The sequence below is a fragment of the Zosterops lateralis genome (assembly GCF_965231275.1).
Source record: "Zosterops lateralis genome assembly, chromosome: 4".
Lineage (NCBI taxonomy): Eukaryota > Metazoa > Chordata > Aves > Passeriformes > Zosteropidae > Zosterops > Zosterops lateralis.
Window position 1 is genome coordinate 52058347 of NC_139765.1, and position 12327 is coordinate 52070673.

The 12327-nt window shown below is 36.6% G+C and overlaps 1 protein-coding gene across 5 annotated transcripts in view; it reads right to left on the reverse strand.

Annotated features, from left to right (window-relative positions):
* Window positions 1-12327, reverse strand: part of CADPS2 (calcium dependent secretion activator 2) — a gene marked incomplete at its 5' end in the record, with an annotated part of 283646 nt that overhangs the window by 167513 nt on the left and 103806 nt on the right. The window lies entirely within an intron of this gene.

Sequence of the window (12327 nt, forward strand, 5' to 3'; positions counted from 1 at the left end):
CTAAAATAATTTCTCCATGAATCAGAAAACTGGAATGACAGATTAGCTTAGAAAATATTTGCAAGGAAATTTGCTCTTTAGTGCCATGAGTTTCTGTATAGACATATACAGGTATATGGAAGAAAACCGTGTGACTATGCCTTCTGGTAAGAATGGTATTATTTCACTCACAAAGCTCTTTTCTCCCAGTATTGCCCAACTGCTCATAGCAAGGCATATCCAATTTGTCAACTTCCAATATTTTCATACCTAAAGAACAGTCAGAACTAAACATCTGACTTCTATCAGGGAGGCAAAGATGAAGGACACATCTCTTTACCTCAGCAGAACAGCTGGGTCTCAACAGGAATGAGACTCCCCAACTCATTTTTCACCTCTTTACTTTTTAAGGACAGTAGAGGGGAGAGAAGGTGAAGTCAGCTCAATGCATGGACTTGCACAGCTGGTTAAGAGGAAAAAAGAATGACACATCTGGAAAAGATCAGCCACATCTTGCCATCTTAACTTAATAACTGCCGAACAAGGACAAAGATAGAGTTGCTATGGAGGGTTCTCTCTGTCCCTAGGGCTAAACACTGACATGTGACATGTTGAAATGACCCTAGTGCATTTAGTATATAGCTAAAGTTTAAGGATACTGAATCACTCTTGACTAAATCGTAAAATGAGTAGCAATGCAAACTGGCAAACACTGGTTCTTTAATTAAATCAGATCTCCAGCTAAGGAACATACAGTTATTTTGGCAAATAATCCATTACATTAAACTAAGGTTTTTCAGTGTTTTTTTCACTAAGACTGCTACTCTGAGTGTGTCATGCCAAATACGTAACACCACCTCCTTTACAATGCTCTCAGTTAAATCCAATGCTTCTAAAACCAAAGCATTCAGGAAAATTAGGATTCCAATTAAAAAAAAAAAAAAAAAAAAACAAAAAAAACAACAACAACAACAAAAACAAAACAAAACAAAAAAAACCCACACAAAAACCCAATTAAAAATGCACTATCCAGTGCTTACAGGTCAATTAAAGGAATGTGCTTAATGCAAATCTTACCATATTTAGAAACAGGATGAAAAGTGTTTCACTGCTAGCACAGAAGTGATAACAGAACATGGAATCCACCACCTGTGCAATCTGGCATCTTACAAGATCCTCTCAGAAACTGAGCCAGGATAGAAGAAAGAAAGAGAACAAAATCTGATGGCATCCCCAAAAGAGGCTCGAGTTTATACCAGAGAGTAGAAGAGGGATCATGTGCCAGACTGGAAGGGTTCTCCCACGAAGCCTGTCAATAAATCTCCTCATAACTTTACTGTGAGCACAAATGGCAAGATTGTTTTTCATGAAAGAAAATGTTTTAAGTTTTCAGAATATAGTTAGAGTATTCCACAAAAATTCCCAAGTTCGTATTCTTCCATTTCTCAAAAGAAGAAACTGCTTATTGAACTTGTCACTGAAAATACTTCTATTTTTCCTTTGTATTATAACTACATACTTTGGTAATTTTTTTTTTTTTTGTTTTCTCAGTATGAAAGCCTGTCCAATATGAAAAGCAATTTTGCTTTTTGTTTTTGGCTAAGAGAAGGTCAAAATTATTTTAATAATATACCCCATGACAGGCAATTGCTTGAAAATATCTGCTTGAGGTAATTTCAATGACTGAATTTTGATTTCTGCAAAAAGGAGAGAGTAGGAGAATGGAACAAAGCTAAAACCTTTTTCTGTGTCAATACACAACTTAAATGACTGCCTCCATTATTAACTCATCTGAAGAAGTAAGAGATTTTACTTAAAGACTGATATTTAGCTATTTTTCCATTTAAAAAAAGATCATTCAAGTTAATGAATATGTAACCTAATTTTGAAAATCTTAGCATTTTTTCCTTAACTCTGCATTGCTTTCCATCACCTCTTTGTACTTGAGTACTAAAAAAATGTGATTTCCCTACTTATTTATTTTAAAACTTCAATCTTCTTCCTGAAATACTTAAAATTCTAATGAGTTTGCTGTTTGTATGTAACGATGTTTTGTAAAGTATGCAAAGAACTGAAGAGGTGAAAAGCAAGGAAGGTGGCTTTACTTACAGAAAAGCCAATGTAATAATGACTGGTAGGTCATTCACATCTGTCCCAATAGGAAGCAAAGTGGTCGATAATATTATTTTTGCAGTATGCAAAATGAAGTGAGAATCAGAAAAACAGTAACCTTGATATCTCATTCCATGCGAGGTCATGCTATCCATTTGTATTCTAAACTCAAAAAATACATGAAAAAAAATTTTACAAGCAAGGCATTTAAGTGATTATTAATGTGTGATTATGAATCATAATTTTTTTATCTACTGAGTATGAAGGGAAAACGGCAGAAGGTTTGAGAAAATTCTGGAAAGATTAGCGGTATTTGGAATTTCTGAGTTGTGTCCACTTTGTTTACATAGGAAGACGCTTGATAGAACCCATCACATGAGTGGAGAGAAGTGACAATCATTAACATCAAGTGTTTTTTCCTAATTCCATGTACGAGGATCAGATCCATACCCAAGACATCTGTGGATATCAAGTTATGACAACCATTGGAATAATTTTCAAACTGTTAAATAAAAACCAGAAAAGCATGAAACTGCATAGAAATTAATATAAATGTAACAGTGCAGAACAGCTACTCAGATTCTTATCAGTATTGGAATTGAAATGTGGTTAAGAGAAACCACTACTTTGAAAGGATTTATAACAGCAGCTTTGTAAAAACGGTTTTCATTGGGTTTTTTTAAGAACAATTCACATTTACATAGGCATCACACATAATGCTTCCCACTCTTAAATATAAAGCCATGTTTTTAAAAAATTACAGCATTATAGATTATTGAAAAAGAGGGTACACAGAAATTACATTTAACAAAAAATTTTTCATCTTGTTACAACACTAATTGTACCATATCATAGCTATTCACTGATTGCATCAACACTAGAGATGCTTCTCATGTCACTTAAACCTTACATAACTGTTGCGGTGTGCATTTTGGGTTTTCTAAAATGTCTGTAATTTTTGTTAAAAGGTTTTTGTTAAATTTTCATTCCCACCCCCACCCGGCTTCCCTTGATCACTGTACATAACCAGTTTGTATTTTAGCTGCAGAGGACCTCACTACAGAACTTCTACAGACACCAGAGACATGTTTTCAGTAAATCAGATGCATTAGAAGTCCTGACCAAACAAACCAATGTTCCTCCTAAATGCCACATATACGGTGTTGAAAACTTGTAAAACCCAGGCAAAGACATTGACTCCCCTTTTGAGGGCTAGTTAATTCAGCAGAAACGTTGCCAACTGAGCAAAAGCATGAGTAAGACAGGTTTTCCTTCTGCAAAGATGATTATGATTTTTTAAAGCTTCATCAGAAAAATCAGTACTTATCAGCGACTACACTTGGGTGAATGAAATGTTACTTTGAAAAAAAGTGACAGATCATAATCTTTTTTCCCCCAGTGGTGTTACATTAAAACAGCTTTCAAAAATAAACTTACCACTATCAGACATCAAGCTATTAGTTAAGAAAATATTCCTTAGTGTTTGAAGTTGCCTTTAGTTTTTCTCTCTTTGAAAAGGGCAATCATCTTGGAGGTGGAGTGGGAGCATCCTCAAAATGCAAGTTACCCAACAATTCCTATTAAGAGGATTTCAGTTGCTTATATAAGTGTCCACTTCTAAAAGACAGACTGAAGTTTTCTGCTTTAAGAGTTTCAGCCATAAGACTCCCTTGCTTCTACAGAGACTGTGATGGACAACAGACAATATATTGCTTTATCCATAATAAGAAAATTGGTGACCATCTTGTGAAATAATTCAAGCAGTATCTTGCTTTGAAGTAAGGATCTGACATTTAGCAGGATCCCAACTGTGAAAATCAGCTCAACTCTGGTCACGACCTTTGAAAAATCACTTCTGCAGTAGTCAAGCTACTAACAGCCACTATCAGAGGCTAAATCAAACTGCATTCAGACACATCTTCAGGTTGTGCTGCCCTCTGTCTTGAATCTGCATTAAGTCAATGCTCCTCAGTTTATCCGGTCATTTAAGAAAGACTGTAAATATATCAGAGTTAAAAATGACTATTCAGAAACATCATGCTATCTTACTTTACAAACTGTTGCTTAATTTGTGTGCCTGAACAGCACAGAACCAAAACACACCTGAATAAATTAATATTTCTATATTTTAACAGGTTGGAAAAAGATGGCATACTTTGTAATTCCCATTCAATTTTCTTTTCTCTTTTTAAATTACTTACAAGGCTGTAATGTGGCAGTGTATTTTGGTCCAAAAGAAAAACTGTAGACTAGAAAAAAGATCTGGTTAATGTGCAACTTAAGGTAAAAAAGGCACCAATGCTCCCAGGAGGTGCTGCACTACAGCCCCCAGCACACATCTACATTATTCTACAGAAAGTCAGATACCGTATGCCCAAGAAATGAGACCAGCTTGTGTACAGAAATATACACAATTGAGAACTTCTGCATTTGTTTTTTATTGTTCTTTACCTTCACAATGCTCAAACTGATAGTTCTTCCATGTGACAATTTTATTACTGCTGTGTTAGCTTCCCTGCAGCTTTCTAATTCGCAGTAATATCAACATGAAACTACATATATATGCCCATAGCATTATAAATTTCTCTACGTTTAATGACTAAAATGATGGTACACATATCTAAGTACTTGCTCTTATTTTTGCAACATGAAATTCAAAGTATTTTTTCACTCTGTGTGACAGCAATGCTTGTTTTTTCCTTTATAGCTACCTTTTGTCACATATAATCAAGTCTGAGCCCTGCTGAGCTGAAAGATTGTTTGCAGATGCCCCTGTGACGTAACCTGCAGGGTCCATCCCTGACTACTGCCAGACAGCTAAGGTAAAAACTTTCAACAGAAACCAAATGGAATAAAGGATTTTGATCTAAATTGTTGAGATAATACCATAATGAAAAAAATGGTTTTCTGGAAGCAACTAATAGAATCCAGGAGCTAGGCTAGAAGAGGACAGGGAAGTCCTAGCACTAGGCTTTGGTTGTCTATCAAGAAAGCAGCGGGCAGGTAACGGGTGTAGTAGATGCAAATAATGGCAGTTTGCAGATGACTGTCCTTGCTACTCTTATCTCTGACTCTAAAAAAAGGTTTTGCTTCAGACAGACCTGGCGCCTCTCAGGCCCGCAGGATTTGTTCCCGTGCTTATCTTTACATGGGCAGAGCTGCTTGAAAGAAGCAGACTGGGAAAAGAATAAAGGTGTCTGCAGTGCTAAGGAGCCACTGTGTACTGAACACAAAGAGCCTGCAGAGATTCCTAAAGTTTCCCAAGTTTGTCAACCAAGATTAGCAACTAAATATGGGAAAGTGGAAGAATCAATACATTTCAAGTCAGGCCAAAACAGAGCAGCCATACCCAGCTCATGACTGCAATCACTTTTGGACATGAATTCAACAGGACTTAACTTGTGAAGGGTAAGACTGTGATGGAAGTAAATTCCTTCTACACCATATAGCAGGTAAAAACCAGATTTAATTAAAGGGCAGGATGTGTGGAGCTTTCTTAAGCTACTACTGGACCTTTTGATAAACCTCCTGCCTCTTGTTTCACAGCAAGCAAGACACAGCTGTAAAAGTAAAGAAAATGTCATCACTCCTCTATTTCAGAAGATTCTGTGTCATTCAGTTTTAGTTTTAAAATATTTTCTCTTCCTTGTCCATAGATTATAGAGAGGATTAATTAGGATTCATAAAAGAGATCAATAAAATGATATTTTAAAACTCTCATATTCTCTGCATGCTGTAAAATCCCTATCCTGTATCAAACAAAGGGCTATGCTGACAGATGACCCAGACTGTGATAGTGAAATCCTGTGGATTTCTCACAGAACTCTCTAAACCACAAATTTTAAAAAGTCATTTCCTATATCTTGCTCTTCCCAACTCCTTTTCCCAGTCAACATAAACAAATCCATCAAAAATCACTAGTTTTGGCAAATATACTGAGAATTTTGTTTTAGAAAATGTGCAACAAAAAATCAAGTCAAATCTAAGGGAAAGGATGTCCAGAGAGAGAAGATTTGAACAGTTAAAATAAAGAGGGAGAAAAGGCACCTACTTTTGAAATTATTTCTCTTGTAGACTACAGTAGACATGTTTTCAGCAAATTTTATGACAAAACTCAGCAACTGAAACCATTTTTACTTTCAATTTGTCTGCAGCAAGTAGACTTATAAAGGCTGCACAGTCCAAAACCCATATTAGGTGTTCAAACAACTTCTCCCAATGCACCACCATGCCTCACGGGCTTTTTGTATTGATTTTGCTCTAGTAGAGCACAAGATTGCCTCTCAGACAACTTTCCAAGCTGATCACTAAGTATTCTGGCAACACAGTGCCCACAAAAAGCTCAAATGTCTGCTAAAATTTAGCAGTCATTAAAAGTTTTTAGTCAGAAGTCTTACTTACTACTGTTTGGTTTTTTTTTTACTTTTTTTTGGGGGGGGAGGGTAAGCAGCAGTTTGATAATCATATAAATATTGAAATTAGGATGGAAGGATTTAGATGAACAGAGAAAGCAATTAGCCCATCACTCTCTGCAGTGTGTCAATATTGTTAAAAAGAAAAAATAATGCAAGTAGAGAGCAAGGCCAGTCAACAGTCAAATACTCTACACTGGCTTCAGCTGAATAAGAAAAATAAATCCAATCAAATCAATGTTTTCAAGAACTGTGCCTGAGTAACTTCAATGAGTATATGAGATATAGGATCTCACTCACGATTTTTACAAGCTTGGTACTACCTAAAAAGCTCAAAAAAAATTATGTACAATCTCAGATGGTGAGATATTTTGCTCTCTGAAATATTTTTATAACGTCCTGAACCTGCTTATTTGATTCCAATATGGATTTGTAAGATATCATTTATACAAATTGCTTTTACTCATTAATTCAACTTACTAGATACTGATTTATGAAATACAGTTGTCATAAAAATATTAAAATCAACCCAAAATCTAGAGTCATAATTATATTAATTGACTAAATGAATTAAAAAATAATTCAAATTTGTCAAAAAACAACACTGAAAACTACGCAATTTAAAAACACAGGCTTTTAAAAAAATCAACCACTGTCTGGACCTTAAGGCAGTTTCCAAAATAATCAAAGCTAAGAATTTAATAAAGCCTTTCCTTACATTCAAGTTTTGAAAATAAAGTATATGCTTTTTTGAGTTTTCAGCACTGGTTAAAATGTCTCTAATGATTCATTTTATTCAAGGACTTCCAATACCAAAATCCCAAGTAAAACCTACAATAAGACTTGAAAATAAACAGGAAAGGAAGCACATACAATATTCAAGCTAGTCCCAATGTACACAGTGGGAAGAGCTAACATAAATCCACTCCATTCAGTACATGTACATAAGTCAGCCTTTCACCGTACATTGCCAATACTGTTCATGGTAAGACATTTGAAGAATTAAATACATACCATGTATTAATGAGGAAATCTCTATCAAGAAAGAGTTTATTTCATACCGTGACTTGCAGCTGTACAGTGGAACTTCAATGACTGCTTCCCTATCAGTCATCTTTCCTACTTGACTATTATCATTTTAGAGAAACTGTAAGTAGTGAAAAACCTTTCATTAACAGTGAACTTGATTAACCTTGCCAGACAACCTTAGCCTTTATTGTACGTCCCAAATGTCATGTCCCAAATGGCATGCATCTTTTACTTAATATTACCATTACTGAAGAAAACTATAAAATAAATTAACAGTTCAAAATTTATTCTAGACCAAATTAAAATGTAGTCTTCAATATTTTATTGCATATTTTGATCTACAGGGTTGAACTGATATTTTGTGAACAGGAAACAAGGAAAGCAATGTCTTTGCACAGTTAAGAATGAGGTTTTTGTTGGTCTATTTGGATTTGAACACACCCCAGCGTCATTTTTGTCTACGTGTGCTGAAAAGAAACCAGAGCCTCCCAACCAGGATTTTCACTAATTTATAGGAATGATCCTTTCCACAACACAGTCATATAATTGCTCCACATCGATTGCCCAAATAAAACATTTTATATGTTTTATTTTATAGGACTGTTGGTGTTCTGATAACCTAAATTCCAAGAGTTGAGACCTGTTTCTTATCTTGAAAAAATCATGACGAGCAGTATGTAAACAAATAAACAATTCAATAATGCATACATATCACTATTTTGCCTTTGGGATAACACCATTTCAAGAAAGTCTGCTAAGACCTCCTATTTACAAAGAAAATCACTACCTCCATACCGAGTCTGCTACTAGTTTTAACTCTGACTTAATGCAAAGATAAAAGCGGATGCTTTATTTGGTTCACAGAAGCTGTCAACTAGGCAATACGGACATTCAGTGATAAAGATACCCTGACCTAGATAAAGATATTTTAAATATTTATTTATTCACAGCAGTCTGTTTAAGCAACAAGGAGAGAAAAATCTGACAGCATGTACTTATTCACTTAATGGTCTTTAGCTAGCTTTTCTGTAAGTATTACAGACTCTTTACTTAGCCCTGGAATCATTATAATACTTAGACATTACTACCAGCAGATTCTGAAAAGGGGAAAAAAAGGCCCAAATTAAAACAAATTTGAAAAAATAAATGACAACATTAAACTCTCCCTGAATTTTGGTCCATATAGACCAGAACTGTGGGTATGACAGGGACAGCAGAAGAGATTATTCAGGTAAAATGCTGAGGCCTGGCTGTTCTCCAAAGCAAACATCTCTAATGATGGTTGTGGAGCCTGAAGAAATGTGAGGCATGCTATATGGTACACCCAGGCAAAATCCTATTAATGTCAAATTATGGATCTTTCCAGCAACTTGTCCAAACCTTTTTGAACCTCTGCCCTCATCACACCCCATGAAAAAAAGGTTCAGGATGTTTTCCATTTTCAATCTCCTACAAATTTCCTTGAGTGCCCGTTTTTGGTGGTCTGGCATTTACGAAGTGAAGGTACACGTTCATGTCACTCACTACCTTCATAACTTTGTAATTTTCAACCATACTCCTCCCTGTTGACCTTCTCAGCTGCAGACTGAAGAGTTTCAGCCCTTTCAGTCTCTCTGCAAAAGGCAGCTGTTCTGTGATTTTCAATGCCACCCTCTAGTCCTCACTGACCTCCCCTGTATTGCTCAGAGGGGGAGACAAAAGATACACACAGTACTGAATGCAAGGCCATAGGAAGGTTATATACAGCAGGAAAATGATGGTACTGTTCTATAAAGAACAAATGATTTCAGCACAGGGAAAACAAAGTGTCTTTCTGAGTTGTAATTGGCTGTGGTCAGTTCAGCATCTTCTGGACATGCACTGGTTTGTATCTCCTCTAATGTAGCACCTTAGCTTAACTACATTAGAGCTACGTGAAATCACAACTTGTCACACTTCTGCCCATGCAGTTTTGTGAGATCCTCCTAGAGTTCCCTGCAGCTCAAGCAACATTAGAGTAGACAAAACATTTTCATCTCATCTGTAAAGTCAGAGATTTCCCTTACACTGCCTTTTTCAGGACACAACATATTGAATAAATATGCAACAATTCTCCTAAACAGGAGGAGCCAGAGAGAAACAACACTTAAACTCCCTAGGAACCAATCAAAAGGAAAACATAAGAAACCTTTATCCAAAACCTCCAATGAAACATCAAGACTGTACCATAAGAATACTGCTAACTTAGACTTGCATATTTACGACAGAGTTTGTCATTCAGAAAAATGTGTCATGGGGTGATGAGGAGTCAGACCACTGGGTGTCTAGAGCAGCACTGTTTTAAAATAACGAATATAAATATTAAACTGCAGAATTAGATGTGATTAGAATCACATTAGGATTCAAATTAGTAAATCGGTAGGGGATTATAGAGGAGTAAAAAGATGTTAGCACAGGTCAGAAGTGCCACGGCAAACAATTGTATTTTTTGCCTCTCTTTCTCTTGGCATTTGCAACGCAACGGAGCAGTTGACAAAACCCAGGTTAGCCCTTCTTACTGGCTGAAGCTACAATGTTTGGCCACCAGTGCTAGGCAGGATGAAAACACAAGAAAAGCATATTATGCTGTGATAGAAGGAAGAATAACGATGACAGGCTTTTACTATTTACAGATTTAGTCACAAGAGACACTAAGAATACATCCTTCTGATAAATCCAGGACATGGATGAAAAGCATATTTTTTTAATAATAGAAATAAAAAAAAGTAAGTCCATAATATGTCATACTGTAAACATTTTTGATCTAACTGTATCTTGGTTTTCACATCTGCATATTGGAATTCAGGAATACCATCAAGACAGACTTTCCACACTCATCACAGTGCTGTCTTCAAAACTTTTCAGTTGTTGCTACTATGAAAATGCCTTTCACCCCAACTTTGCCACCACAAAATTATGAATATCCACACACAAAATAGCTTAACTTTTACTTTTTTTTTCCACTCAAGTCTTTATCTTCTAATTTGTGTGAGTGTTCTTCCTTCATCTAGGCAGGGCAAAAAGCTTCAGAGGTATTTACAGAGCCTACTGAACCATGTAAATAAAGTATCTTTTAAGTCAGAAATGTAGGGTCCCTAGCTAATCAATGGAGAGATGGAAAAGCCTCCAGAGTTATTTCAAGTGCTTAAGCAGTTTTCTGTACGCCTACCATGAATACTGTGGAAGTCCCAGCTGCACTGGTAATCTCTGGTGAGTAAGACGATCAAAGAAATGGGTGTTTTTATTCTCTCTCTCACCTTCCCCCAGACCCTGCTGAAATAGATACTGGCTGTCACCTTAAATACAACTTAGTTTCAGGTTCTGCCTAGGGAATACCCTCCCACACCCACCCAAGGCAGGAAGTGATGGGCCTTAAATGAGTTATGACTCACGTCCTGATCCTCCTTAGAAAAAGTCTTCCACCCTCCTCCTCTCCCACCACCTGCACAGAGATTACCATATCCAAGACAACTGAAAGATTAACATGCAAATCTTGTTGGTATATGCATATTTATGTCCTAAAGTGGCTCACAGTGTTTTCTATTTTCCTGAAGTCATCCTTGCTTCATAAGGAAATCCCCTTTCCTTCTGCTTACCCTACTCACTTTCCAAAAATATCATGCTGAATGTTTTCTTGCCTTATTAATCACTGGTAAGAATTTCTTTCAGGTGTTGAAACCAAAGGGAATATACACAATTAGGGCAGTAAATGTTAATGAGAATTGCATTAAGTAAGCAAAAGCACTTTGAATGTCATGTCAATATTTTTTCCAAATAATTAAATATTGTTGACTTAACTAGACAGAATTCAGGCAAAAAACTTTCTGTAAATATGATGTGGAGAAGCTAGATGATAGCAGAAATGGAATCCAATTTTCTCCCTTTCACTTTCTATAGCATAAGCTGGAGAATGTTCTATATTTCCATCTGTTTCTAGGAGTCAGTGGTGGTGTGATATATAGATACCTCTCCACAAAAAGACTCCCACAAATAGCTGAGTAATGACTGAAGAATAGATTGAATCCAGAGACTAATGTATAAGAAGGCAAACTTCAGATTTGTGTTGCACCATGAGAATTTGACTTCGCTATCTATGAATGCTCTGACCCATGGAGCAAGGCTCAAAAGACAATAGTTTAAGGCTCTCCCGTCTAATAATCTAGTTTTAAATCTTCCATGTTAGGTTAGCAATCCTGTCCACAATCACATCTTTGCTTTCTTGTCATGCTGGATGTGTCAGCCTGGGCCATCTTTGTTGTCAGAGTCTTACAGTCATGTTTGATGCCAAGGCCATGTCACTGGTGCTCCTACAGATTAAGGGGCAGTAGCTGAAAGCCTAACAGGGCCTCAGGGATCTGTACCATCGCAGATCCTGGCTAGAACCAAATATAAAGGTTTGGCCAGTAGATGGGTGCTCTTGTCCAGGAGAGGGTGAAACCAACAAATAACACTTGCTTTGTCTTTCTTCTGGTACCACCCCCACGACCTGAAATGTCCAACATGTACTCTTCCCACAACACAACTCACTCATCCACTTCTGCAGCCAGGGTCCTGAACCAGTTTTCTAGAACAACTGCAGAGAGACAGGGAGCCTTTCTCCTGCTGCTAGAAGTTACAAACTTCCAGCTTGTATTCTCCTGGAAACCTGGAAATTGCTAACATCAAATGTGTGAGAACACTAGTTACAGAATGTCTGCTATCCATCCGTAAAGCAAAGTAGTTGCTCCAGTACAGTAAAAATGGAATCATCATTCAGAGGTTTCCCAAAGGAGATACA